This window comes from Equus quagga, unplaced genomic scaffold (assembly GCF_021613505.1).
Source record: "Equus quagga isolate Etosha38 unplaced genomic scaffold, UCLA_HA_Equagga_1.0 146_RagTag, whole genome shotgun sequence".
Taxonomy (NCBI): Eukaryota; Metazoa; Chordata; class Mammalia; order Perissodactyla; family Equidae; genus Equus; species Equus quagga.
In genome coordinates this window covers 3,191,215-3,206,132 of record NW_025796728.1, presented here as the reverse complement: position 1 = coordinate 3,206,132, position 14,918 = coordinate 3,191,215, and the positions used below count along the sequence as shown (strand labels likewise).

The window sequence follows — 14,918 nt, the reverse complement described above, 5'->3', positions numbered from 1 at the left end:
CCACAATTAACTACTAACTTTACCTATGCCAAGGCAATTGCACAACTTATATAGACATACAAAGTTAGTTGCACATAGGAATGTAGAGATGGCAGAGCTGGGAGAGAAGACCGTGAACCAGATGAGTCTATCAGGGAGAATGACGGAGAGGTTGGTGACAAAAGGAGAGACCAGGAGGGCATTTGCATGAAAGGCTTGAACTCTAAAGGAGAAAGGGTTTCAGCATGACCTGGAAACCAGAAGAATGTTACAGCAGAGAGAGCTGCAGAGTAGGGAGTGTTCGCAGTCTCTGAGGCGGCTGGGGTGTGGGAGAGTTGATTCACAATGGAACAATGCCCTCAGAGGGCCGGAAAGATTTGGAAGGAAGCCAGCAGAAGGATGGAAGTTCAGAATCACCGGGGAACTGAGAGTACATAAGAAGACAGCTGATCAGAGAGACTGGGAGCCAAGGAAACTGGGAATAAGAGGCAAAGCCTTGGCCTAAGCTGGCTGAGATCCCAGATGGGGTCAGAGGCCAGAGGAGTTAAGCGTTGACAGTCTTTGATCAGCATTCAAAAGTAAGTTGATGAGTAATTTTTCTAATGTCTATGAAGAACAGACTTCTCTAATGCTCCACTCCAGACACAATCCTCATCCCTGCGTGTGGGCTGCGCCATGGGGGTAGAGGGTGAGGGCAGTGGTGAGGAGGGGTTGGGTGTGGCATCTCCTTTCACTGGGGCAGGGGTCATGGACCTAAATGGGATGAAGCAAACTGACCATATACAGAGTCTACAGGGATCAAAAGCCTCCAGGCAAAGAGCAGGCAATAGTAGGCACCAAGGCCCAAGAGATCATCAGCTCATCCAAAGGGTACACAGACAATGGCAATGGGAAATCCAAGACAAAAATATTCATCTTGTGAAAAGTCTGCATATCAGGCAGGGCTCGTTTGATTGCAAATAACTAGATTTAAGCAAACAACAACAAAGGGAATATGTCTGCTCACATAACCAAGAAGTCCTGGGACGCTGGCACATCTGAATCCTGAGGTTCAAATGACACTATCTGTGTTCTCACCACCTCTCAGTGCTACTTCACATGGCATGCCAGCCTTGTTCATTCTCTCCTACTTCAAACAGCTTCCCCCACGTAGCAGGGAAAGATGGCCCCCAGGAGCTCCAAGTTACATCACTCTAGCAGCAAAAAGTCCCAGAGGAAAAGAATGCCTCCTGCCTTAAACTGGAGCAGAAAAGCAGCCTGATTGGGCAAGCCTAGGTCATGTGGTAACCTCTGAACCAATCACTAGGTCAGGTGGAGGCACTTCTCAGATTGGCCAAAGCTAAGTCACATGACCACCCCTCCCACCCCGGAGTTAGTGTCCACCCCACCCAAACCACATGAATTGGAGACAGAGAAGTTCCCCAAAGGGGAACTTGGGAAGGAACAAAGGAAGGAAATCTGGGCAGACAAATAATAAGTCCACTACAGTGTGGTCACTTGTCAGTTAGGCCCCAGGTTCCAAAAGAGAAGCCCAGTCCTGCTACTTAGGGCACAGAAGGGCTTTGAAGTCAGACAGAACTGGTTTTAAATTTCAGCTTTGACACTTACGAACTGTGTGACCTTAATTTCTCAGTGCCTCAGTTTCCTCATTATAAAATGGGAATAATAATAGTACCCACCTCCTAGAGATGTCTGGAAAGATTACATGAAATAATGCACACAAACTGCTAAGCACAATGCTTGACACAAAGTGATCAATAAACGGTAGCTGTTATTAGTAATAATAACAATCATGACAATTATTAGTTAGAACAAGGATACCACACGAAGGCTGAGCTGTGACTGGGTGAAAGAGAGAGCCAAGTCAGTGCTCGGATAAATCAGCCCTGGGTCAAGTTTTGCGGTTTTTTTTTGAGCAAGATTAACCCTGAGCTAACTACTGCCAATCCTCCTCTTTTTGCTGAGGAAGACTGGCCCTGAGCTAACATCCTTGCCCACCTTCCTCTACTTTATATGTGGGACGCCTACCACAGCATGGTGTGCCAAGCGGTGTCATGTCCGCACCCGGGATCCGAACCAGCAAACCCCGGGCTGCTGAGAAGCAGAATGTGCGAACTTAACTGCTACACCACCGGGCCGGCTCCTCAAGTTTCATCAAAGGCAACTTAGGACACAGTACAGAGGCCCCAGTGAACATTAAGATAACAATTCAAATCAATAAATGTGTTGTATACCTACTGTGTGCCAGACACTGGGACTACAATTACAAATAAGACACACGGCTCCCAGGTAAACTACCATGAAAAGTGACTATGGCTTCGTGACAATATTTTTGGAGGAGGAGAGGTTGTCTGAAGCTGCTTTGTTACTTCCAGCCACAGGCTGTGGACACTGGGAAAGTACCGGGCATACAAGAGAACAATGCCTGGGCCCAAATGTTGTAACGCTAGGAAGGAACAGAATGGCTATAATCACCTCCCAAAAAAATGTGTTGGCGTGAATAAGGAAAAAGTGTCTCCTCCTTTAAAAACTTTACTTCCATCTTCCAAAAAACTGTCACAGTAAATAAACAAATCTACCAGATCTACAATGCGAATGACATCCCAGAGTTTTGCAGTGTAATAACCTGTACAGCTGTACATGGCAGCCTTGAGCATAGGCAGGGAAGATGAGCTGGGGGCTGAGAGGGTTCAGGAGATAGGGGTGGGGATGGGGAATCTGGGAGTCCCTGGGTCTTTGGAGACAGAGAATAACTTTTGCTACAGAGCTGGACTGATCAATATGGTAGCCACTCACCACAAATAGCTCCTGAGCCCTTGAAATGTGGCTAGTGCAAATGAGGAACTAAATGTTTTATTTTTATTTAATTTTAATTCATTTTAAAATTTAGAACTAAAGCAGTATAAATATGTTTCCATTAATCACAACTTTCCTGTTTGGTCAGACTACTTTTCACTCTATCTACTGCACTGCGTAAGACATTGTGTTGCATTGCATTGTACTACATGGCTCATATCAAGCTCCTCAGCTTTTTCTGGTTCCTCATTAATAATTTTTACATGATAATATGGCGAAATTGTAATATTTTTATATCCTGGGTTACACAAACTATATTATTACAATTAATTTCACCTGTTGCATTTTGCTTTTTTCAATGTGGCTCCTAGAAACTTTTAAATTACATATCTGGCTCACAGAATATTTCTATTGGACCGTGCTGCTATGAAGACGTTTTAGGATCTACAGGGTCAAGGGGCGTGGAGTGATACCCAGAGGAACTGATTGCTTCCGTTCTGTTTGAAGCAGACATTTATGTTTTCTTCTAGGTGTCCTCTGTTTACCAGGAGGGAAATTAAGAGAGGGGGAGGGAAGGAGGATACCCCAGTGCATATAGGTCAGTAGAGCTCGGACGGCTTGCTCTGGAGTCAGACTGTTCTGTTCTGAACTCTGGCTCCACCACTTCAGCAAATCTCCCTGAATCTCCCTGAGCTTCAGGCTCTTCATCAGGAAAATGTTGAAAATGATCTTGCCATACTTCACAGAGCTGTTGGGAGGATTACATGAGATAATCTATGCAAAGAGTTTAGCATGGAGCCTGGCACATCTTACGCACCCAATACACATTAACTACTGGGAGCAGGCGGGCATTATTTGAGAATAAAGAAGGTGCGGATGAATGGTCTCCGGGTGTCACTGAGCTCGGTTTGACGTGGCACAAGACGGCGCACCCTGTCCGCGTGTCTCCTCAGGAAAGACCAAGCAACTGGTCTTTCTAGACCAAAGAGTTGGATGGGAGTATTTCATTCAATCTTCTATGCCACTGATAAATATATTTGCTTTTCTCTAAGTCCATTATGTCTAAGTATATTGACAAAACTCAGATGCTGAAGCACCATGAAAACGAGTAAAATAGCATTTATGAATTATCTGTAACAACAGCTAAGATTTACTTAGCTTTTTCATTCCAAGTCATATACTTAGTGAATGTCTTAAGAGTTTACAATAATACCTGAATCTCTTTCTTGAGTAAAAAACTAGAATGTCCATCTGCATGTACAGATAGATTCACTTTACCTAAATGCACTCTTTACCAAACTCCCCTGCCAATGTGCAGAGACTTGAGACCAACAGTTTGGCTTTTTAGTGTCCCAGCAGTTTGTTGACTGTAAACTTGGAGTTTCCGCTGTGTACTCCCTGTTCTACATCGTCTATTTCAAAAAATAATAATGAGACTAATTTACTCCCATTTGTATCCTGAGAAATGTCCACCTACGCCTAAGCTTTGTTGCGTCTTTCCCCCCTGTTCCTGATTTGTAAAAACGTTTCTCCCAGCCTCCCACTGACTCAATTGATTTAATTGCCTTTGTGCAGTCTTTTCAAAATCACTTCGAAAATCACAGTTTATCCCTAGCTTCCACAATTATTTAATGCTCTTTAAGAACTCTAGTGAACTTGCCAAACATGATTCCCCCTTACAAAGAAGAAGCCTATCCCCCTGAAAGGTTCTATTTGCTTAAAAACTGGAAAATCCACTTTCCTGACACATACACACTCATGCAGAATTTACTTTAGATTCCACTTGTTCCACAAAGTCCAAGAAAAACTCCACAGGTACTACATTAAATTTACCCTTGGATTCTCAGCAAGCCACTAGGCTCCATGAGGCTCACTTTTCTCATCTATAAAATGGGCATAATATAGACGCCCTTTGCCAAAGAGAGTGAGCCAACCCATTATTCATGAATGTGCATAAAACACTCTGAGTATAAAACACTTAAAGTCCTTTACAAGCATTAGGCCATGAATCTTTCTGAAGTGGACTGTTAATTATGCATCATTATGCTTTGTTTAATAGATGGAAAACCTGAGGCGGGGTAACATAATACCAGTTAATAGCTAACTTAGAAATCCAGCCCAGGCTTTAAACATTAGACAGAAAGGTGTCAGGGGGAAAATCTGAATAGGAATTCACTCTGCTCTGGTTCTTTATCAAGAAACTACATCAACGCGCAAACTCCCTAACGTTGCTGGCTGTCCTGCCACCTACTTCCTCATGCAGTCCAGGAATGGGAAAATGGGTGGGAAGGTTGGAGCTCCCTATGCAAGAATTTATAATGCCTTCCTCTGCTTACTGGAAGGTTTGTGAACCCTAGACCAGGTACTGAGGTCAAATGTAGTTTCACAGGTGTCATAACAACCTCTGCACCTTTTATTACTGATCCCTGGGAACTCTTCCTACCAGACATCCACCAACTGAAATGAGGCTATAGACATTACCAACAAAAGCACGGCCTCTGCAAATGGAGAACCCTCTGTCAGGTTACTCTGGCTTTATTATCTGACCTACAACTGAGTACATAACATGCCTCAATAGCTCCAGCTAAACCTTGGTCTTCACACAAAGGTGATACAGTTGATCTGAAAGGTCAAGAAAGAAGATAATGGAAACTTTGTATAACTTTATGCAGCTAGTGAGCTTTTTCAAATTATTATTTTATGTCCTTCTGACAATGATTAACAGAAGTTAGAAATCCTTAATCCCAGAGTGATATTTTGAGAAATAGTCCCCAAGGAAATAATCTCCAAAAGGGAAAAAGTATACCAACACTACTTAAAAATAAATAACATAACCCCAAATGTTCAGCAATTGGGGAGTGTTTCAAAATAGCATTGCATAGTAACAAGACAGACTATCACCCAGCTGTTAAAAATGATAATCAGGGGCTGGCCCGGTGGCCCAGCGGTTAAGTGCACACATTCCGCTTCGGTGGCCCGAGGTTTGCCGTTTTGGATCCCGGGTGTGGATATGGCACGACTTGGCACACCACGCTGTGGCAGGCGTCCCACATATAACGTAGAGGAAGATGGACACAGATGTTAGCTCAGGGCCAGTCTTCCTCAGCAAAAAGAGGAGGATTGGCAGCAGACGTTAGCTCAGGGCTAATCTTCCTCCAAAAAATATAAATAAATAAAAAACTTTTTAAAAAAATGATAATCATTCCTACAAGAAAATGCCTATACAAAATAATGTTACCCAAAGAACATTATGTCTAAACTAATTATAACCTTATAAAGTAATTGCATATATATATATATATATATCTCAACATTATAGAATTTTGAGTTACATAAACAGTTGCACGCAATGCTCCTTAGGTTAATTACTACATAGATAGTTGCTAAAGACTTTTAAAAAGTCAAATGATGACAGAGATGACTGAGAGGGAGTTCACCAAGATTCTCTCAGGAATGGTTTTGGCATCATTTTTAATTTCTTCTTTGTAAGCTTCAGTATTGTTTACATTTTTTATCAATGAATATATAAAACAACAATTTTCTTTTTTCTTAATGACGGCAGGGAGAATCCAAAGAGCACACTGAGAATCGGAGAATCTCAGTGGCATCTCGAGATCTACCATTGTCTGGGGGAGGCGGGAAGTTGCACCACCAGCTCTGAGTCCAAAAAACCTCTTTCAGCTACAACTCCAGAACCTATGAACAAGAATTCTTTCAGGCAATGCTTCTATATCTGGTTTAAATATGTAACAAATAAGTTGACAATCCTTAAAAAAAATTTTTAGTATTCATACCTAAATTTACATATCTAACAGCATTCATTACTCAGTTAAATTGTATTTCTGTTTCAATGCATGGTTAAAGGATCAAGCACTTTTATCACTCAAAGCAGGAAAATAAAAAAGAAAACCCACTGCCTTCTATGAAACAAAAATAACCCCAATGGTAAAAACTAACTTCACTGCATGCTTAAATTATATTTGCAGAAAAATAAACCTTAAAATCACTCCTTTGTAGGGGGAAAAAAAAAAGCCACAGCTTCATTTTCAGGGCAGTCACGTGGAGATCTCACAAGTTGTGGCTGAAACATAATATTGGGGAATCCATGAGGATGTGAGAGTTTCTAAGGAAAGAGTAACAAAAAGACAGTGGGGGAACGCTATTAGAGACAAAGAGAAGACGTTAAAATGTTCTCTTGTTAAATTAGGCTAGAACTTCACAAAAATCAAAGATAAAGGGAGTAGGATATTTGACAAGGAGTTCTACATTATAAGTATCTCATACAGTATACGACAGTTTAAAGTCTGTCGCTTTGATACACTGTAGCTAAACTTCTCAAGAGCTTTTAACCTTAAAAAATAAATGACGTGTTGTTACAAAAGGACAAATATGTATATTGCTGAAATCCAAAGAGGTCTTCCTCCTCCAGAAACATAAAACTCAGAGAACAGGACAACCTCATCAGCACATACTTCCCTCCCTCCTCCAAAGCCACTCTTCTTAGCCACAAAATCCAAGACAATCACAACGCTATGCTAAGAAAAAAACATATGGATGGAAAATAATAATAATAAATAATATGAGAAATAATACACTTAGGAAAACTTACATTGAATGCCCTAAGCTTCAGTCTATATAGCCAAAGTGAAGCGAAACTTTAATCAAGAATTTAATAACTTTAGGCTATTGGGTACAACTTAGATAATTATGATCAAGTATCTTTTTTTTCCTTAACTGTCAAGTAGCCACAAATATGTGGAAAGTTCATTTGGTACATTGATCAAGTATTTATTAGGCGCTGTGCTCTTCCCTAGGAGAGTTTACAACCCAGCTGAGAAGACAAAAAGGACTTATGTAAAGCACTCAGTACATTAGAGAAACACTATACTGCATGGAAACAGAGGCTGCGACGGCTTCAAAGGTTCTATTTAGAAAAGGGAAGGATGCCTGTGGAAGGAAGCACAGAGGGAGAGACGAACCCTGCAGGGATTCCCATTTGCCAAGCTTTCGTTCATAGTGGAACCCAGTAAGTTCCAGCTGAGTAAGTGTTTTCTAACCATCTTATCCTTCGCTGTCATCCTCCAGAGAGCAAGTCACTACTGCACACGCTCCACTATAGCAATTGCCACCACCGATGTTTTCTGGATTTCCAATACATAGCCAACATCCCGGCAGTATAGAGCTTTGCATTTTCTGCGCAGATAAGAGGGTTTGGGAACAATGCTCTTCCTACTTCAGTGGAAGCTGACTCTTGCGGTCATGACTCTGTATGTAAGCATAAATTCATGTTGATGTTATCAAGCTACTGCGATAGAATGCTGGAAGGTTACACTGCATTAAGGGAGCCTAAGGAATGACTCAACTGGTTAAAACAGGGTTGGGAAAATTGTGATCATCCATGAGGAGCAGGATAGGTCAGTCATCTCTGCTCAGCCCAGCCAGAAACAGGAACTTGGTGCATTCCAAGAAGGGCATGAGTTTTGAAACAGGAAGAGAGGAAGCTGCTGCTGGTAAGGCAATCGTGTGATAAACTGGCCTCCAGAAGGAAATAATGATAACCTCATTGAGACCACATGGCCACCAATGACACCAGACCCACCTTTCAGATTAAAATATTAGACTTACAGAAGCTGAGCTTCACTGAAGGGTAAGACAGTCAGAGGCCAAGGGGACAGAATGAGTCCTCCAAGACAAAGTGAATTTGAGAAATAGAAACAAGGGCTCTACAAGCAACAAGCTATATACTACCCAAGCTAGGGCTAGAGAGAGGTTTTGCCTCCTGTGACAACTGTGACCAATTGGTAGTGGATGCTTAGAGTGGTATAAGGAACCTGAGGTCCAAACTGGGCTCAGTGAAAGAATATGCTCAGACTGGTCAGAAAATGTTTACTGTTGGTAAAGGTAGGGGAAATGGCAGCACCGTGCCAGGGCTGAACCATGCTAGTCTCTCAGTCGAGGTTGGTTAAGAAATCTATATTCCAGGGGCCAGCCCAGTGGTGTAGTGGTTAAGTTCACATGCTCCGCTTTGGCAGCCTGGGGGTCACAGGTTCAGATCCCAGGTGCAGACCTACACACAGCTGATCAAGCCATGCTGTGGCGGCAGCCCACATACAAAATAAAGGAAGATTGGCACAGATGCTAGCTCAGTGACAATCTTCCTCAAACAAAAAGAGGAAGATTGGCAATAGATATTAGCTCAGGGCCAATCCTCCTCACAAAATAAGAAAGAATGAAAGAAATCTATACTCCAGGCACCAATGGCAGATTGAATGAAACCCTCTACTTTCTCTCCCTCCTGAAAGTCCAACAAAGGAATTTTTTTTTCCTTAATGTATAAATCCACAAGGATGGGGAGAATGAGAGAAGAGACAACAGTAGAAACATTTTGGTGGGTGAGGTGAAGCCAAGAAATAACCTGATCTATACCACAGAATCTCCAAAATGCTCAATAATCAAAGGCATTGGGACCCTCTACAGTGAGAGGGGTAGGCTAAAATAAAGTGGATTGAAAGCCTCTTTAAAAAGCAGCTGGACCTCCCAGATCCCTTCAGCCACTCTGAGCAGATAGCTGATTGCCCCCTCACTACCCCAGCAAGAACCCCTGGAGTTTCTTCCCCACCTTCTCCCCGAGAGAGGGTAAAAATGAGAGGGTTTCTGGATTGGGATACATCAGGCACAGCTCCGGTGTTTTCCTGGGAACGCCGTGGAGGGGAATATGAAGATGCGGGAGCTAAGACTTCCAGCCCTCTTCTCCACCTCATTGCCATCACTGGCAGCCAGGTTCTCCCCTGCCGTCCAGGAAATGACTGGAAGAGCCTTTCTGAGGGCTCTCACCAGCTCAAGATGGAATGACATCAGAGGTTCCCCAAATAAAGACAGCCAGGTCACCCTAAAGCCCAGTTCCCAGTCGACAAGCACATCATCTCTTCAGCTTTTGAATCGCCCACTCAAGCATGGGCAGACAACCAAGGTATTAGAAAAATGAGAAAAGCCTCTAACATGAAAGGTAGAGACCTAAACAATTGAACAGATAGAGGCAACCTGGGGAAGCTGAGTCTGTGCAGGAAGGAACAAACTTCCATACAGAAAATCATTAAGCTCTGCAGGGAGATAAGAGCAGACAGTGAAAACATAAAACAAAAGCAAGAAAGAAATAGATACACACACACCACACACACAGATACATGTGAATAAAAAAAGGAGCTTTTGACTTAAAATACTAAGTCATGAAAAACTCAGTGGAAGGATGATAAAATTGAGAAAATCTCCCCCAAAAGTAGAACCAAGAAATAAAAAGATAGATATTAGGAAAGAAAAGTTAAGAAAAGTAGAGGCTCAGTCAAAAATACTTAATATCTGAACAATAAGAGTTTCTTAAAGAGACGTCACAGAAAATAAAGGAGGAAATTACCAATGAGATAATTTAAGAAAATTTCCCAAACTGGAGGATGTAAGTTTCTGGATTCAAAGAGCCTAGCACAATGGATGAAAGCAGACCCATACCAAGACACGGCATCAGGAAATTTCAGGATTTTTGTAACCTATACATTTGTTACAGGCAAAAATTGAGGAATCAGAACAGTTCTGAACTTCTCACGGGTTGGGAGAAGTTTAACAGCCACAAGCTAGGAGGTGATGGAACAATGCTTTCAAAATTTCCATCCTAGAGTCTAAACTATCAATTTTCAGTGGAAAAAAGATAGTTTCAGGCATTTATTGTCTCAAAAAATAGACATCCCTTGCATCTTTGCCATGGAGCTCCTTGAGAATGTGCTCTACCAAAACAAAGGAGCCTACCAAGATGGAGGAAGATGGGCCACAGGCAACAGAGATCAAACACAGAAGACAGATGATGGGGATCCTCAGGATGATGCCGAAGGGAAGTCCTCAGGGTGACAACTGTGCCCCATGTGTAGAGGGCAACCAGGCCACATTAGAGCAAGCCAGTAGGCTCAGGGACAGGTTCTTCTCGAAAATGAAACTGATAGACTATCCGATGCATCTGAGGGAAGATTTAGAAAACTAGCCAGGAGTTTAGGATTGAATTAATGATGAGTACATAAAAAACTAAGCAAATGAACAAACAAAGCAATTATTAAGTCCAAGGAAAACAAAACATTGTACTTGGCTTAGCTACGAATATTGATCTAACCAAAATTACTGTTTAACTAACGCAAGGATGGGAAAAGAAGGACGCTGTGGTTGTGTTGTGGGTTAGAGGAAAAAAGAGAGCCAACTCATCATCTTCCACAATGGGAAGTCAACAGGTAACGCTTCAAACGGAAACACTCAACCACAAGCAATAAGTATCAAAATGACCAGCTCAAAGAATCATGAGTGGCTGTTGCTGGAGAGGGAGAAATGTAACTTGGATAAAAGTTTAAAACTAAAAATTAAAACAAAACACTGGCTTCAACCCACACACACACACATTTTCCCATTATTTGCTTTTTCTTTGTTTTCCTAATAACAATTTGTTTGGAAAAATTCCATCCTTGTTTAGCCTAAACAAAAGAAAATGTAATTTTCTACATGCAGACCACAGTAGCTGTGGTCATCTGAGCTCTGAGCAGTCAAACATGGTGGGAAAGTTAACAGAATCCAGTCCAAGGAAGGACTAGTTGAGCTAAGGCAGAGAATAAAAGCAAGCCCAGGTGGAGGCGAGCTGGGAGGTGCAGGTGAGCTGGGAGGTGGAGGCAACTACTAAGGCCCTCTCCTCTGGGGATCTTTTCAACAAAGCTATTCTCACGGCATAATCACAAGGTGCAGGGTAATTTTAGAATTGCCAGTGACCATGGGCCAATTTCACTCCTTTCTAACAGGTTCCCATGCCCAGTTTATGACCCTAATCCAACCAAGGCAGCTGGCCCCAAAGCAGTTGATCTGGGTTCAACCTCAGTCACTCCACTTTGCCTGTGTAGCCTGGATAAGAGAGCACAGTATCTGAAACAGATGATACTGTCATCAACAGATATTTGATGATACTGAGCATCCAATGCTGTGATACTGAGCATCCACAGGGGACCCAGCACCAGGCTGAGGGTCCACACCCCTGTCAACTATGTGGACCAAATCTCCCTGCCCTAAACAATAATTCTCCCTAGGGGTGGGAATCCAGAGAGAGGTGGAGTAGGGTGGAGGCTAAGGAGCTGGAAAAGCTGGGGCGGGGATGGGAGGCACCAGCCTGATCAACCCGGAGGAACCTGTAGGCAGAGGTGTGCTTGGAGGTCCAAGGCCCAGGCTCCCAAAACTCCAGACACCCAGAGGAAGACAAGGAGACCAACAATTCTTCCCCAAGCAAAAAAGTGGCCAGACACTGCCCACAACCCTTCCAAACACCCCAGTCAAGGGTCAACCTCAGGGAGCAAAGGTCTCCATTCTCTGACCTTTACCATGATTTGATAAAACATAGTCGCTGCCCTTGAGCAACAAGCTGCTGAGAAAACATGATGACTATCTTGATCTCGATACAGAATAAGCACATAAACAGGTTGAAAGTGACAGAACAGACATTAATATTCTAGATTCCTTCCTATTTGGGAAGATGTCAAAATTTTAGTTCAAGGAACTATGTGGGGCAAAGGTATTGACAACTAGAGCACAGCACTGATTTGCATGATTTACGTTACAACACTTGCCCTATACAGTTCCCCAAGCCAAAATGTACACATCCTTGTGGGAAGGATCAAGATCGTTAACATAAACACACTGAAGGAAGCAAGATGAGTTGGCAAGAGTAGTAACATATTGATCAGACGAATTGGGCTATGGGGAAATTATAGGTCTTTCCTAAACACTGAAAATGTAACTACACCCCAAAATACTTTAAAGATATATTGAGAAAATTACACACTTTTCTCCATATAAATCATGACATTCTATAACACGTGACTCTTGCCAACTAAGGAGCTACCAGTGTCACAAACCAACCTGTTAAAGCCTAAGCTTATTTGGGAAACCCATTGGTTTGTTGGGGTTGTTTTTTTTCTCCCCACCTCCTTAGGGCAGAATCATGCAAAAGAGAATAAATGCTCAGAATTTCCTAAGAGGAAAATGGGCACTCACTGGAAAAATACACAGTATATGCTCAAAACGCTTAACTATTTTGGATAACCTTCAAACCACTTAGCCACCAGCCATCCTGTTGTTCCAAGTTAACACTGAGATCAACCCTTCTAATCAAATATTCCAGTTTCCAAAGAATGGCAACAGATGAGCCTGTTTCCGTACCCGGTGCACAGCAACATGTTATTCTTCCATGAAAAGTAAAAATCAAATCAAAAGGACACTTAGGAACCGAGGAAAAGTGCACACTCCCGGGTCAAGGCTCTAGTTTTTGCAATACATGCATTCAGCAAATCGCTGTTTTCAAGATTCAAACACAATTTCCCAGATTAAAAAAAAAAAAATGTGAGGTTGGTGGGGTGAGGCGCTCGGACACGCGCAATTGTGGAATGTTTCCGTCCACTCTGCCAACTTGCAATCAAGACTGCGCTACTGCCCAAGCAAAGAGGAGGAATCAACCTTGCCTCGCAGCTGGAAAGTGAACCCAACGCTGAACTTGCTGCAGGGCGGCTTCGGCCCAGGGACCCAAGGGGAAAAGAGGCGGGTTCCTCGGCAAAGCCCAGCGCCGGAGCCCGGGAGGCGGAGAGCCAGCGGCCGCCCGGAAGGCACGGCTCCGCTGGGACGCGCACCTGTCTGTTCTTCCTGGACCGAAGGGGACGGGATCCCTCAACTGGCGCGACGCCCCGCGCTCACGGTGGTGCGAAGGGTAAAAAAATCCTTCCTCGTTCCACGAGGGTCAGTTTGTGAGCTTGCGGGACGCACGTCTGGCCGTGCGCATCCCAGTCCTGACCCTTCCCCGCCCGGATCCCGCCGTCTCGGGGCCGCCCCTGCCGGCCCGCGGCGTCCTTACCTGGCTGGAGCACGCCGGCTGCGCGGAGCCCGGGACAGTGTGCCCCGCCGCCGGCGCCGCGGAGTCCCGAGCCTGACGCCCGCCGGCCCCGCCCCCTCTCGCTCCGGCCCGCCCCCCCGGCCCCCCCCCCCCGGGTCCCGCCCCCGCGGGTCCCGCCCCCGCAGGTCCCGCCCCCGCTCGCCCCGCCCCGCCCCGCCGCGGCCCCGCTCGCCCTGCCCCGCCCCGACCGGTTCCCACGGCCCTGGCCTGGGCTCAGAGACCAGAAGCCGGGCGGTGGGTGGTGCGTCCCCGCTCCCGCGACCCACCCGGAGTTTCGGGGAAGTCGCAGGAGCGTCCCTTGTATTCCAGGACGTGGCGCTGGACCTCCCTAGGCTCGGCCTTCCTACGCCAGGAGCACCGCCCCTGGAGGGCTCGGACGTCCTGGGCGCCGCAGAACCCCGAGCAGTGCCGCCTGTGGGTGACTGGGGACTTTGTCGGAATTAGGGGCCGCACCTCCCCTTCCGCTAAGTGGTGGCAGGCCAGGCAGGTGACGCGGTGCCATGGAGCGAAGCAATGAGTTTTACCAAAAGAATAAGTGTTTACTGTCCAACCTGAGGCAGTGGAGCAAATCGGATACACTTATAGGGTCACGTGTCCTCACTCTTAATATAGTAACGCCTGCTTATTCATTGAAGAACTGAAAACTGCACTTATATAAGTCTATGTGCCAGGCACTGTTCTAGGAACTTGATATGTGTTAACATTTCTAGGAGGTATATTTTATCACAATCCCCCATTTTATATGTGGTGAAAGTGAGCCATGGAGAAGTTAAATAACCTGCCTAATGTCACCTAACCAGTAGGTTGAAAGACTAGGGTTCAAATCCAGGTAGTCCTCTTCCAGAATCTGGGCTCTAAACCACTGCTATCTTGACTCACCAAACTTTGGGAGTCCGTCATGTCCCATGAACTGCTGCAGGCCTGGGGAATACAAGACTAGGGCTCTGCCCTCAACAGCTTTTAGTCTAGTGGGGGGAGAAGGACAATAAGTAATCGATAGGAAAGTAAAAAGTGAAGCCATGCGTGCGGCCGGCCAGGTGGCCCGGCGGTTAAGTTCACATGTTCTGCTTCGGTGGTGGCCGGGGGTTTGCCGGTTGGGATCCCCGGTGTGGACATGGCACGCTTGGAAAGCCATGCTGTGGTAGGCATCCCACGATTGGCATCGGATGTTAGCTCAGGGCTAATCTCA

At 44.7% G+C, this 14,918-nt stretch overlaps 1 protein-coding gene across 1 annotated transcript in view; it reads right to left on the bottom strand.

Moving 5' to 3' along the window:
• LOC124232998 (tyrosine-protein kinase Tec) overlaps nt 1-13,769 on the bottom strand; it is a 122,866-nt gene extending 109,097 nt beyond the window's left edge. Inside the window, exon 1 of the mRNA XM_046649997.1 lies at nt 13,691-13,769. The gene's annotated coding sequence lies outside the window, so the exon portion shown is untranslated. The remainder of the gene's footprint in view (nt 1-13,690) is intronic.
• Between the last annotated feature and the right edge of the window lie 1,149 nt (nt 13,770-14,918).